Genomic DNA, 14750 nt, shown 5'->3' on the forward strand with positions numbered 1-14750 from the left:
GCCACGTAACCTGGACCAGAACATCAAAGGCGGAAGTGTGCCCATATTCATTAAGGATATCCACACCTCCAGGCTAGTTGCTCAGCATAATGCATCCGAGGTTATCCAAGTGCAACTAACTCTGGGCAAAACTGCAATCCAAATTGTAGCTTGCTACAGATCCCCCATCATGCCCCAGCATTCCCACTCCTCTTTTCTTGATATACTGGAAAATATTGGGGTTCAAACACCCTGATAATGGGCGATTTCAACTACCCTACCATTAACTGGGAAAACTACTCCTGTACCAACTCCTTTGCTCAATGCTTTCTGGAATTCATAAACTCCAGTGCCCTGGATCAACTTATCCACACCCCCACCAAGGGCAACAATGTCCTAGACCTAGTCATTACCACCATAAATGACCAGTGTTCCACACCCAAAGTCAACTCCGTGTTGGTCAGATCCAACCATAAACTAATCACCCTAGATATCCACATCCTGCCCCCACCCCCATTAATTTGCACCGACACCTGCTTGCTGCCCTGCTAAGGGGGGACACTTGTGCAAGTGCAGTGGACTGGCTCCAGTAGGAAGGGATGGCAGCATAACTCTCAACGTTATAGAACAAGAAATCTGGACAAGGCCATAAATAATAGGGGACAAAGGCCCAAAAATGGGACAATTTATAAATATTGCACTTACAAACTTAGAAAGTTGATAAACAGATTTTGCATTAGTGAATTTTCTTAAGGATATGAAGTCTGAAAATCAAATGTCTGTCAACTTTCTGACTTCAGTGTTCAATGATTTGCCAGTGATTTGACAGCAAACTGCAATTTTATGAAAACCAGACAAAAAATCTGGACTTTCTGCAAAAATCTGTACTGTTGATTGATATGGATGGGAATCTTGAACCAACACCCATCAATCATTTTCATTTGTTTGCCAAAGCCATTACAGCAGTGTTTTGCAGAGAGGTGGGACAAGCCTTAAATTTGACTGGTATGTTGTATGGGTGTGGGTAGCTGCGTAGGGGGAGGGTGTGCCTTTGTAAGTGTGGTGCGAATGTTATGGATTATGAAATGGAGAGATTGAGTAAAACTGTGCTCAATGAAGTCCCTAGCAATTTCATCACTGCTTGATTCAGACATATACATTCCCCTGTGTTTGTCAGTACTAGGTTTGAGTGCATTGTTTTGGCGTGTGGTATCACTGCTGCAGCTGCTGCTACTCTTTCGATACAAGTATATGCTTTGGAAGTTTTCTCCAGGAGTCTGTTGCTGAGAGGATGAGAGACGTGCTACAGGTATACAACCAAGACAAACTAGATAAAGCAATAGTAGAAAAAAGTACTAGGTCACATCAGAGGCTTGGGAGGTCATTGTTAAGAAACTGAGAACTGTTGTAAAATGTATCATTAAATACCATGTGTTCAGGTTATACTATAAGAGAATAACTATGTAAAGATAACCATGTCAGCAGCCAAAATGCATTATAAGTTGAATATTTTACTGTGCACAATAAGAAATGGATAGATTGGCCCAAACTCTGGACTGATGTGTGCTTTTTTTTTTTTTTTTCCTGGGGAAATGCTATTCAGAAGTGAAGAGACATATAAGGGAACAGTTTTAGTGGCACACCAGGCTGTGATTTTTTGATGTCTATTGTCATGCAAAGCTGACTAAATAGTTGAATCTAGCAAAGCTGGAAATGTGAGACTGTAGCCCACTGAAGGATGGGAGATGGGAGGAGTAACCTGGCCAGGAACTGAAACTTGCAAAACTGCTCCTTGTGAAAAGTCTTTTTTATCTCAGTAATTTGTTGACACTTTTGCAAGTTTCTTTCCGAGAATGTGTAGTACATCAGTAGGAACATCATTTGTAAAACTCAGCGCATACCAGTCAATGACACATGAGCTGCAGACTCACAAACTTGGCAGTTTTTTTCAGGTGGTCCATTCTAAGTGAATGGAAGTGTAGTCTGACAACAAATGGTAGGGCTATTTGTTCTCAGTCTGGATTGAGACAGATTTAGCTTTCCAAAGGAATCCCGATGTCTGCCCTCATGAGGGCAGAAAAGAGTAAAAACAAAATAAAATTAGGAATGAGTACTTTTGCTACGGGCAGCTTTGGGAGGTGTAGTAAAGCGTGACAAGATAAAAAATGTATGTTTTTTTCATCATTTGGCCGTAGTGGTCCTTAAAGCATGCTCAGCCCTCTCCTCTCCCCAAAGTAGTTGAGGGGGCAAGTTCTTTCACTTTTCTCTCCCTCCCTTGACTGGCACCTCTAGTGCCAGGGCTGCAGATTAAACTGTGAATACCTGAGTCAGAGTCCGAGTCGGGGCTTCGTCCATTGTAACCACAGAGCTGGACAAACTCAAAGTCATAGCCCTTACTGCATAGCTCTGAAGTATAGCTCCATGTAAACACTGTTATATCACCACGGTATATGAATTAAAACTATTTGCAGTTTGTAACCAGCTACACTCCATTTTTTGTGTGTATGTTAAGAGCACATACCATTTGAACAAGATTTTCAGCATCTCCTTTATTGATATATAAGTGCATGGAAGTCTTTTGACAGTCTTCATCAGCTTGTGAGTGTGGTTTGGAACCTGTCCAGCATATGATGTAAAGCCATGAAGCTCTACAGGCTTGTAAAAAGTGGAGCTGGGTAGTAAAAGCGGAGAAGGGCAATAAATAGAAAGTTTTTAGGTAGTAGGTAATGCTAGATTAAAGGCCGACAGTGTATGTGCTTGTACAACTCCCCCCCCCCCCCCCAAACAGACACACGAACTTCATGTGATATCCGAGGAGGCCTGTGTGACACGCATACTGTGCCCCAGTTCCCTGCTTATTGATAAGCGGCATGTAGCTCTTACGTGAACAACGGCATTTTTTTTTTCCTTTGGCCTTCATAAAACTTGCTTCAGTTCTGTTGGGTATTTCTTAATACCATGGCTGTTTAGATCTTGCAGCCACTTTGGGGAAAGTCTGCTCAAACCACAAGTCACTTGTTTTATTTGAATGAATGTTTTCCTTTTATCTCCTACAGGTGTTTCAGTCTTTGTATGTTTAAACCTGTCTTTCATTTTTTCTTTCATGCTGTGAAACTTTCTTGGACTCTGTTTCCCCTTGAACCTCCAAGTATTTTGGTTTATATTGAAACATTTGTTGTACCTATTGATTTTAGAATTTGGAACTTACCTGGTTTTCATAAAAATAATCAAAGAAGTGTTCTGCATATCTGTTAGCTATCTCTCACTTTTTTAGAATTGTTTCTCCTTTAGTCTGATTTTTCTGATAACATAGTTACAGCTAGTAAATTGTAAAATAGTGTCTTTTAGTATAAATCATTTTTTTGAATGAAAACTATTGGCATTTTAAATAAAATGTTATGTTTGTTTGCTCCGTGTTATTTTACTGTCTAGCCTTGAGGCAGCAGGTGGGGAGTTGTGTTGCACTGGAAGCTATTTATATAGTAGTTTGAATAGTACGTTTTAGTATAACAGGAATATTCAAGGCAGTACTTCATTAATCTTTCTGGTAGCTACATTGTGATGTCCTCCCAGTGATAGTTTAGTGGTGCAAACATTAAAATGCTAAATGCGTGGTTTGTCACCACACATTTTAATGGAATTAAACTGTATTCTTGTCAGTTTGGCCTGCATTATCCCACACTTTGTACATAAGTTTCAAAAATATTTCTGGGTCTCTATAGTTACAGAGTAGCAAGTGTAATAATCCACTGTGAAAAATGAAATAATTATTATAGGTTCATAGGATACTAGGCTATTGGCCCAGAGGCCCTTATAAGCCTACTCAAGAATTTCACAAATGTTCCCTCAAAAGTCGGCACCTGTTTCCCCTGTCTAGCAGGGACACAGGTGAGAATCCAGGGGTGTATTTTCGGGTACAGGATGTTTGGACCCCGCCGATTCGCCCCCAACCGATTCGACCCCGGACGGTTGGACCCCAGTCAAAAAAAATGTAAGTGAAGCCAAAGCACAATAGAGCATGAATAGAAGAGAGAGAGAGACTGTTTAACATTCTTAAAATGACAGTCTTTCTTTCATATTTATGTGTTTCGGCTACAGTAATTTTAGAAAAAAAATGAAATTATAATGAAAAGCAATAACGGAAAAAAAAAAAGGAGGAAATAACCAGTTGGATAAATACCGGAAGTTTGCAGCATAATCTATTCTGGAGTTAACGTGCAACAGTAAAAATATCAATGTAAAAAAATACAGATAGACGTTAAAAGAGAAGTTATCCCTAGAAATGTAACGTAAAAATAACACTTCTATACCAAAAATATAAGCAATAAATCAATTAACAAAAACTCCGGACTAGCTCATGCTGCAGACATCCGGATTAGTTCTCAAACAGTTGTAAAACATAATTACTGACATACCCTAAAGAAAAGCATAATATCAGTACCAATTATAAGAAATGCATATTAAAAAACAGTACGTTTATGACAGAAGAGCAATGTAGAAATTTAAAATGCAACTGCAGCCTAAACAGAAATAATTGGGGAAAACCATTACAGAAATAACAAGTGCAAAGAAAACGTTTAGTAAAAAAAGAAATACATTTAACTACCTGAAACAAAGAAAATTATGTAGAAAAGGGTAATAAACTGTAAATCCACTTGTATCCATAACAGATAAACTATAAAAGGAATCGCATACAGAAAAGTATTAAGAATGTATATAATACATTAGTGTACTGCCACCTAGTGGCAATAGTAAGATATTATCATAAAAAAAAAAAATATATATATGTATATATATATATATATATATATATATATATATATATATATATATATGTATATATATATATATATGTGTGTGTGTGTGTGTGTGTATATATATATATATATATATATATATATATATATATATATATATATATATATATATATATATATATATATGTTGGAGATGTGACAAAAGAACGTCCTATAACTGTAAATCCAGACTTCATACAAGTGTATCTACAAATGAGGTTACATGAACACAGTCACGGAAGTGACCTGTCAGAAACAGAGGTGTGGGTATGTTACATGAACACAGTCACAGAAGTGACCTGTCAGAAACAGAGGTGAAGAAGAAAAAACAGTTGTTATAGGTTAAAGATTTAAATGTTATATTTATACTAACCAATGTAATCATCATCATCTTCTTTCGGTTGTTCCCGTTAGGGGTCGCCACAGCGGATCATCTGTTTCCATTTCTTCCTGTCCTCTGCATCTTGCTCTGTCACACCAACCGCCTGCATGTCCTCTCTCACCACATCCATAAACCTTATCTTAGGCCTTCCTCTTTTCCTCTTTCCTGGCAGCTCCATCCTTAGCATCCTTTTCCCAATATACCCAGCATCTCTCCTCAGCACATGTCCAAACCAATGCAATCTCGCCTCTCTTGCTTTGTCTACAAACCGTCCAGCCTGAGCTGACCCTCTACTGATTATTAAATAAAATAAAAATATTCATAAAAAATATATTTACAAAGAAAAATTAACAGTATTATTGAATAATTTATTGATTAATAACTTAATTAAGTACTTAAAAGAATATATTTGGGGTCAAATAGTCTGGGATCAAACTGTCCACTAAAAATCACATATACAATACATATAAATGTATACATGAAATTGTATAGAAATGCATTGAGGTTGAACCATCCTGGGGCGAACAGTCCGGGGTCGAATAGTCCTGCTTCTGTATATTCTGTTTCCCATCCAGTTGTCCAGGTTCCTCTTAGAGGGCTAGTGAAGTACTCTGCTTGACATGGCGATGGAGTCTATTCCACAGGTGGGGGATTCTTTTGGACACATATCTATCCTGCCAGCAAGTTCTGTTAATGTCACAGAACAGGTTAAGGCCTTGCGTGCGGGTTGCGCGAGTTGAGTTTTACTTGCGGATATGCAACAACTCCATCAAAGCTTGGTCTGACATGGCCTTGTATGCCAGACACTGAGAAGTCTGTACGAGACTGAGTAGAGGGACAGGGCTTTTAGCCTATCTGTATAGGATAGGTGTTTGAGACCCTGGATTTTCCTGGTCAGGAACCTCTGTGGTCTCTCCAACTGCTGCATGTGCTTTGCAAGGTACATGCCAAAGGGGGCGTTGTACTCTATAATGGGTCTGATAAGGGATGAGTACAGGGATGTTATTATCTCCTTGTTCCTGGATAAAATACCCTTATTTATGAGGTGGGCCATGTAGAAAGCCTTCCATACAATGGAGGCAATGTGGTGGTCAAAAGTCGGGTTGCTATCAACCTGGGTGCCCAAGTCCCTCATGGCTGATTGCATGCTTAGTGCATTGTTATTAATGTGATAATTGGTGGGGATGCCATTTTGAAATACCACTATACAAAACCAGGAAAATGTCACCGGCCAGGAACCAAACTGTAGATGCACGCACAGGCAAAAATAAAAATCAAATAGCGTAGAAACAATTTATTACCGCTTTCGTCAGAAGACTTCATCAGAATATTTTCTTACAAAAGAGTCCCTGCCTTAAATAACACTTTAATTATCCAATTTAACAATTAATTAAAAACACTAAAATCTCTTAAAGAGCACTTGCATATTATATAAACAACAGTTCAGTATTGTCTTTATTAATACCTAATTTACCGTTTTTTAAAAAACATTTAATATTGACCATTCCATTTAAACCCGGAGGTTTATCAGATTTTAACAATCTGCCACAAAGCTTCCCTCTGTTCCACAAAATTTCTAAAGTCTCCCCCCCTTGCATCACTTTTACACACCTCAAGAACAGAAAATAAAAACTTTTTAAAAATGTTACATGTTACAGAGTGTTTAAATAATGCATTCTTTTCATCATGCCTTTTGATATCATATAGGTGCTCGTGTTTTAAACTTCGCGTCTATTTCCGACGTACCGGCGTGAAAGCTGGGCATGTGCTGCATAGCCCAATATATACCACACCTGCTGTATTACAATCTACATATTGGGGTACTTGAAAGGTCTTATCAATGCTATCAATGGTAATCAATGGTCCTACTGATAAAAATCTACAAATGTTACAATGGTAACAAGGAAAAACACCTTTAGTCTTCATTCTATTGTTTACTAATGGCGTTTTGTTTGTTTCTAATGCTTTTTTAATATCAAATGTATTTCTAAAAACAAAAACAGGTTTGTCACCTAATACCTTTGAAATGTCTCTATTCCCTTGTAAAATATTCCAATTTTTTTGAATCATGTTTTTAATAGCCAACCCATCAATACTCATGCCCAGGGAGCATATTGGACCTGTAATGTTAACATCAGGGGAGCCATTTATGTTTATCACTTGTTGTGGTGTATCAACATGGTTGTTTAGAATGGCAGGATAAGAAGTACTTCTCCTGCTCATAATAGTAGTGATGGTATCATCTAACATAGTACCGGGATATCCCCTCTCTAAAAACAATTTTTTAATGAACAAAATTTCATTATTTAAGTCGTTGTCAGATGATGTCATACGACAAGCTCTTATCAACTGTCCCTTAGGAATGTTTTTGATGGTGTGTTTCTGATGGGCGCTATTAAAATGTAAATAACTGTTGGTAAAACTCTCTTTGCAGTGTATTTTACTGTTAAATTTATTTTCAGATAAGTCCCATCTTAATGAAACATCCAAAAAATCAACTGTCAAGCCAAAGTTCCCAAGCTTAAATTTTAAAAAAACTTCCTGTTTATTAACTTCATTAACAAAATCACGTACCGTGTCATTGTCTCCTTTTATAATAAAAAACAAATCGTCAACAAACCTAAGATATACTTGAATGTCAAATATAGTCATTAAAGGTTTTAGAAAAAACTCCTCCCACCAAGTCATCACCAAGTTGGCATATGAAGGAGCTGCAGAAGACCCCATGGCCACTCCTCTTTTTTGTCTATAGTAACAATCCCCAAATAAAAAATAATTATTGTGAAGTAGAATTTCTAGAAATCTACAAATGGTAGAAATTTGTCCAGAATTAAAATCATGGCTTTTAGCTAACAGTAATCGAATGGCATCAACCCCCTCTTCATGCGGTATGCATGTGTATAGGGATTCTACATCTAGTGTGAACATGATGTGTTTGTTGAAATCAAAAACCCTATTGGTGGCAAAATTGTTGATCCTGTTCAAAAAATGCCAAGAATCTTTGATGAATGATTCCTGTCTGGATACCAGAGGTCCCAAGGTGGCATCAAGGACCAATGATATCCCCTCAGTTACTGAATGGGGAGAGGACACTATGGGCCTAAAGGGGGGGTCCAACAGATTTTTGTGTGTTTTGGGAATACCAAATAAAGTTCCAATTCTAGGCTTCTCTATAACACAAAATTCGTATACTTCTGTACTAATTTCGTTGTTCATTAAAGCATCATAAAGTAAAGAATGAATAAATGCTTCTTTCTTCTTGATAAAAAATGGTGTGACCAATTCATATTCGTCAGCATTTTTTAATAAAGTCATCATTTTATCATTATACTGTGCTTGAGTCATGATGACAATATTACCACCCTTATCGCTTTTCATAAAGCGTAGGGTTTTATTCCTGTCACGCAATGCATTAAATGCTTTTCTTTCATTTATACTCATGTTGTGCTTTTGTTTAAATTTCTGACAGAAAATATTATCAAGATCATTAACACATGCCTCTTCAAATATTTTGACTGTGTGTGTTAAAGGTGGATTGAAGGTGGAAGGTTTCACTAAAGAACTGTTTTTTCCAAAATCTACTTCGCTTAAAATGTAGGACAAATTTATTTTCCTGGAATGTTTATGTAGATTGTAATACAGCAGGTGTGGTATATATTGGGCTATGCAGCACATGCCCAGCTTTCTACGTCGGAATGACGACGAGAAGTTTAAAAACACGTATACGTGAGCACCTATATGATATTAAAAGGCATGATGAAAAGAATGCATTATTTAAACACTCTGTAACATGTAACATTTTTAAAAAGTTTTTATTTTCTGTTCTTGAGGTGTGTAAAAGTGATGCAAGGGGGGGAGACTTTAGAAATTTTGTGGAACAGAGGGAAGCTCTGTGGCAGATTCGTTTAAAATCTGATAAACCTCCGGGTTTAAATGGAATGGTCAATATTAAATGTTTTTTAAAAAACGGTAAATTAGGTATTAATAAAGACAATACTGAACTGTTGTTTATATAATATGCAAGTGCTCTTTAAGAGATTTTAGTGTTTTTAATTAATTGTTAAATTGGATAATTAAAGTGTTATTTAAGGCAGGGACTCTTTTGTAAGAAAATATTCTGATGAAGTCTTCTGACGAAAGCGGTAATAAATTGTTTCTACGCTATTTGATTTTTATTTTTGCCTGTGCGTGCATCTACAGTTTGGTTCCTGGCCGGTGACATTTTCCGGGGATGCCATTTTCTCCGTAGGGGATAATGATGCATTTCTTGGCATTCAGTTTGAGGCCATGCTTTTGGCACTAATCATTAGTTTGGGTAAGGCCTTCTTGAAGAATGTTCACATCACTAGGGGGAATTTATGACAGCACCCAGCTTGCAGTCATCTGCAAACTTGGTCAGCCACAGACCACTGGTTTTGTCTTGCACCTCAGAAAAGTATATCCCAAACAGTAGAGGCCCCAAGACTGATCCTTTGGGTACACCGCGGGTCTACTACTAGAGGTTGCTTCCCTTATTTTGACTGAGTGTGTTGTATCAGTGAGCCAGTTATGTTATGAGTATGTTACACATCTGGTAACATACAGGTTGATGCCTACCCGGGAGAGTTTATCTATTATGCCCGAGTGGGGAATAGTGTCGAAGGCTTTGGCTAGGTCAAGTAAGTAGTATGCACAGTCTTCACCTCATCCATGGCTTTGGTGACTGTTTCAAAGAAGTCGACCTAGTTTAACAGGCATGATCTCCCATTGACAAAACCAAACTGTGTTGGGTCAAGCGTTTGGAGGTTGTCAATGTCCTTGTTTATAAGGTCCATGATGCGTTCCATGGCCTTGCAGATCAGGCTAGTTAGGCTGATGGGCCTATAATTGCCTGGGTCTGTGGAAGCTCCACTTTTGTGCAGAGATATGTCAGTGGCTGTCCTCCATTCAGCTGGGATGAAGCTGGTGCTCAGGCATTGGTCTAATAGGGTGTCTAATGGAGCTGAGAGCTCATGCCCAAGTTCATGTAGGATACAGCCAGGGATGTTGTCTGGTCCCATGGAGACTGTATTTTTTGCCTTTGAGTGGGTATTGAAGACCTGCTCTCTGCTGATGGGGGGGGGGGGGGCAGGGGCTGGGGATGTCCTGGTTTACTGATGAGGGGGCAGGAGGGTTGAAGTTTTCACTGAACTTGTCTGTCAGCAGGTTGGATACATCTGTGGCATGTTTGATGTGGAGTTACTGACCACCAGTTCAGAGCAGATTTGGGTGTTACCTTTGAGAATGCGGACATATGTGAAGAAGGCCTTGTGATTGTCCTTAGTAGATGTGGCCAATTTGGACTCAGGTTTAGAGGATGCCACCAGTGACCTTATTTGCTTGTTCTGACAAAGGCGAGATTGCTTCTAACTTGGTACCTGCTTCTTCTTGGTCCTGGCCAGCATGTTTTCCTTTTATTATAGAGTTTGTTTATTGCTCCTGTCCACCAGACAGGTTTACTATTCGTTGAGGAAGATGATTTGGTCCTGTCAGCTATTGCTGACTCCATGCAGCTGTGTAGGTGCTCCATATAGTGTTTTGGTATAGGCTTGGAAATTAGTGCTAGTTCCAGCTGAAGGGATGGTGGCTGTGAAGCTGCTTATACCCGCTTTGAGAAGATTGTAGTCAGCTTTGGAAAAGTTTTTTTTTTTTTTCCCCAAAGCTGACTACAAAGTTATGTATCTGACATGATGGCAGCATAGAGTCAGAGAACTGTCTGTCTGCATATATTGTAGTTTACCTTGATTTCAGCTACTTACTGTATTTCTCATCTTTAAACAAATTTGCTGCTGATTTGAATTGATTTTGTATTATTTTTAGTTGGAAGGCTATGGTTCTATGGGTGAGTAATGGAGGGACAGGTATATACTTTAAAGAAACCATGCAGTTCTTTTTTTCCCTTGTTGCACCGGTAAAGTTGGTGTTTTTTTGTGTTCCCTTGTGCTAAAAAGGAGAAGAGACTAAAAGTTCCAAAATCAATCTCTTCCCCTAGTTGAGGAGTTATCTGAAGCACTGAAGGGATAAAGTGAACCCTTGCAAGACCTACCTTGATGATGATGATGATTCTAGAATATTTGTGGTATGTGCACCACAGGAAAGACTTCAACTAAACTATGGATGTAGAGGCTGGATTGTAAAGAAATAATTCAGTAGTTTGTGGCCTGTTGCTGTCATTGTGTGTGTTCATACCCTACTTGGATGCACTGTGCTTTTAAAACTGATATGTAAGCAGATTCCCAACATAATGTGCCCTAAGACATCATCTGGGAGTATCCCTTGAACTGTTTAATATAACTAAAACAATGAAGCAACAGGCAGCATTATTTGAAGGTTTCAAATTTCAGTGTTGAAGATGGAGATGACCAACCGTCGTTTTTAAGCATTAATTGCAGCATTTTTCGCTGATAGCTGTGTATTACAGTGGTTCCTGTTCGTGTGTAATGCAGTGGTTTCTGTTCGTGTGTAATGCAGTGGTTCCTGTTCGTGTGTAATGCAGTGGTTTCTGTTCGTGTGTAATGCAGTGGTTCCTGTTCGTGTGTAATGCAGTGGTTCCTGTTCGTGTGTAATGCAGTGGTTCCTGTTCGTGTGTAATGCAGTGGTTCCTGTTCATGTGTAATGCAGTGGTTCCTGTTCGTGTGTAATGCAGTGGTTCCTGTTCGTGTGTAATGCAGTGGTTCCTGTTCGTGTGTAATGCAGTGGTTCCTGTTCGTGTGTAATGTAGTGGTTCCTGTGTAATGTAGTGGTTCCTGTACGTGTGTACTGCTTTATTACTTTTGAATGTCTGCTGTCTGTCAGGATGTTTGGCACAAAGAACAAGTCTGCATCTTTGGTACATTGGCATACTGTTTAAAAAAAAAACAACTGGGTATCGTGACTCTCTGTACCCCCCCCCCCCCCACACACACACCTGTACAGTAGCAAACACCGGCCAAACCCACCCACAACTTCCAGATCTGCGACGTGTATGAATACTTAATGAATATTCATGTAGATCTGATCATTAGCTTCATCAATGTTCATTAAGTATTCGGCAAGTCAGTACAGCATTACTTAGTGTTTACTTTACACCTAAAATAATTGTTTAAAATACATGCTATCTGAAAATTAATATGTAGTGTAAGGAGTAAGCAGGAGCGTTTAAAAATAATGGCAATATTCAGCACAAAAACAGAAATATTACTAGCCTTTTTAAAATTAATAAAACAGCATAAAATACACACTCAGGTTTGAAAAATTAATATATCACTTACTTGAAGACATTTGATACAATGTTGATCAGAAACGTATAAAAATATTTATAGTGGCATAATTGTAGAGAATGAATATCCCATAAATTTCCATTTGTGGGATATACCCCTTCAACATTTTTCTTGTACTCCTATTTACAGATTCATTACCCATAGAACTGAATACCCTTTCAAGTTCCAAGTCATCCGTGTGTAGTCTGGAGATACGTAAACACTGCCTTTAATACATTAAACAGTATACATACACTTAAAAAAAGCTTCTAATGGTAATGGCCTATTTGGAATTGGAAAATATTTTAGAAAGTGCTACTTCTGAAAGGAACTTTGTATACTACAAAAGATTTGTTAATGACATGTTCCTGCTTTGGCAGGGTACACTTGAATAACTTCAGGCTTTTGTGCAGATTATTAATGTAGTAAAAGTTTTCTGAAATTTATAGTTAATAAATTGGGTAGGAGTATTTTTTTAGATGTAAATTTATCAATAGACTCTTCAGGATGTTTTAAGCAAAGTATTTTTAGGAAAACATGCTGAAAGAATATAACCCTACACCCAGGGATGCCAGATTTGTAAAGGGGACAGGTAGGGACCAAAAAAAAAAAGGTCCCTAATGCAGAATATCAGACAGTTCTACATTCAACAGAAGTAGCTCCATTTTTATTGGTTCATATACCGACATAAGAGCCAATCAAAAAAAAAAAAAACAAAGCAGAGGCTGTTTCACGGGATTTTCTGGCAGTGCAGGACTTTGGATCGGGCTGCTGATCCCGGGACAGTCCCGCTCAAATAGACATCTGGAAACTCTGCCTCCACCGCACCCCAGTTATGTTTATAAAAATATGTTAGAGACAGTTAAATCTAGGTGTAATAAAGAAATTTTGGGTAGTCATGAGAGACAGGGTAGAAGTAATGTAAATGCGACTCTGACCGACTCTACTAATATTAGCATGGTATGTGATGTTATAAAGAACTGGCCCTGTTAGCTGATGAAGGACTTAGAGGGGTTGTAGGGAATAATCCAGGATTTTTTTTTTAGAAATGAGATGTCCCTGAAAAGGAGACTGTGTTGTATGAAAAGCAAAAAGAAATCTCAGATTGTACTGCAATGGAATGGGCACATGCCCTTTTAGGTCCTATAAGGCATGTGGGTCGCTTACTACTAAGAATTCATTTATTCATCCAACAACTAAACTAGAATACTCTTCCCAGGTGTATGCAGATTGCAAAAGTAAAGATTTAGTATATTTAGCTATGTCTAGGAATTGCCCAGGTTATGTTGCAGGAAAGACAGATTGTACTTTGAAAGAGCAAATTTTAGAGCATTTAGGGGATATTAGGAGGGATGTAGCATCGAATGCTCTTAACAAACATGTAAAATCTAATAATGGACATAGCTTTGAGTTTATGGTGTTACAGTTGAGTTATCTGAACAACAGAGGAGGTAGTTTTAATAGATAGAACAGAATCTGATGAGTTGAAATGGATCCTATTGCTGCAGGCAGATGAAGGCCTTTATTTTAATGGCAGTGTACCTGTAAAACCAACACTCAAAGCTAGGAAGTTACCTCTTTGATTTTAATTAGGTATCTGTGGTTACTAATTTTTTAAATTGTTAAATTGAATTGTATGAGATTGTTGCCCTGTGGATTTGTGTATCTTTGTATGATCTTCAGTACAAAAGCATGAACGTGCTTGCCTGTGAAATAAATATGACTTCAGCTTAGGTGATTGTTTGCTTTTTGTTGTTTTTAGTGACTCTGTTTTTATTAACCAACCTTTAATCATGCTATTTGCTTTGAACTGTTTCTCTGGATATTTATAATGACACTGGGAAATCTGCATGTTTGCTGATTGTGCTTCATTTGCATATGGTATCACATGTGTGCCAATCAAATTAATCATGCCCACACGTGCAGTCCTTCGGGACAGTTACAAGGATTCATGATGACCAAAAAAAAATTGTTAAAATTAGTTTTCCCTGTGTAGATGACAGCGATGTTTACCAGTGATCTTTAACCTCGGTGACATCAACTGAGGGGAAAAAAAGTGAGAGGTACCCCTGAACTTTAAGGGACTCAGTTTTGCATACACAGAATGGCACCCATTAAAATCTATGGACTGCCACCTCACATGACGTCACACAAGGAAACTGTAAGTTTATTTGGGCCATGGCTTTCATGAAAGAAATGTGTGAACCTTTCTGTTAAGAAAATGACCCAAATAAGTAAGGATACACGTTTGTAAAATGCTTTGCAGCATTTAACTCCTCAGATGCCACAATACGGTAGTAAATACTAATAAAACGCTTTAAAATTACAAAAAGTTTG

General features: G+C 38.1%; 1 protein-coding gene across 1 annotated transcript in view; it reads left to right on the forward strand.

Moving 5' to 3' along the window:
- Window positions 1-14750, forward strand: part of PPME1 (protein phosphatase methylesterase 1) — a 973601-nt gene that overhangs the window by 99462 nt on the left and 859389 nt on the right. The window lies entirely within an intron of this gene.

Source organism: Protopterus annectens, chromosome 5.part1 (assembly GCF_019279795.1).
Source record: "Protopterus annectens isolate FY-2018-M chromosome 5.part1, PAN1.0, whole genome shotgun sequence".
NCBI lineage: Eukaryota > Metazoa > Chordata > Ceratodontiformes > Protopteridae > Protopterus > Protopterus annectens.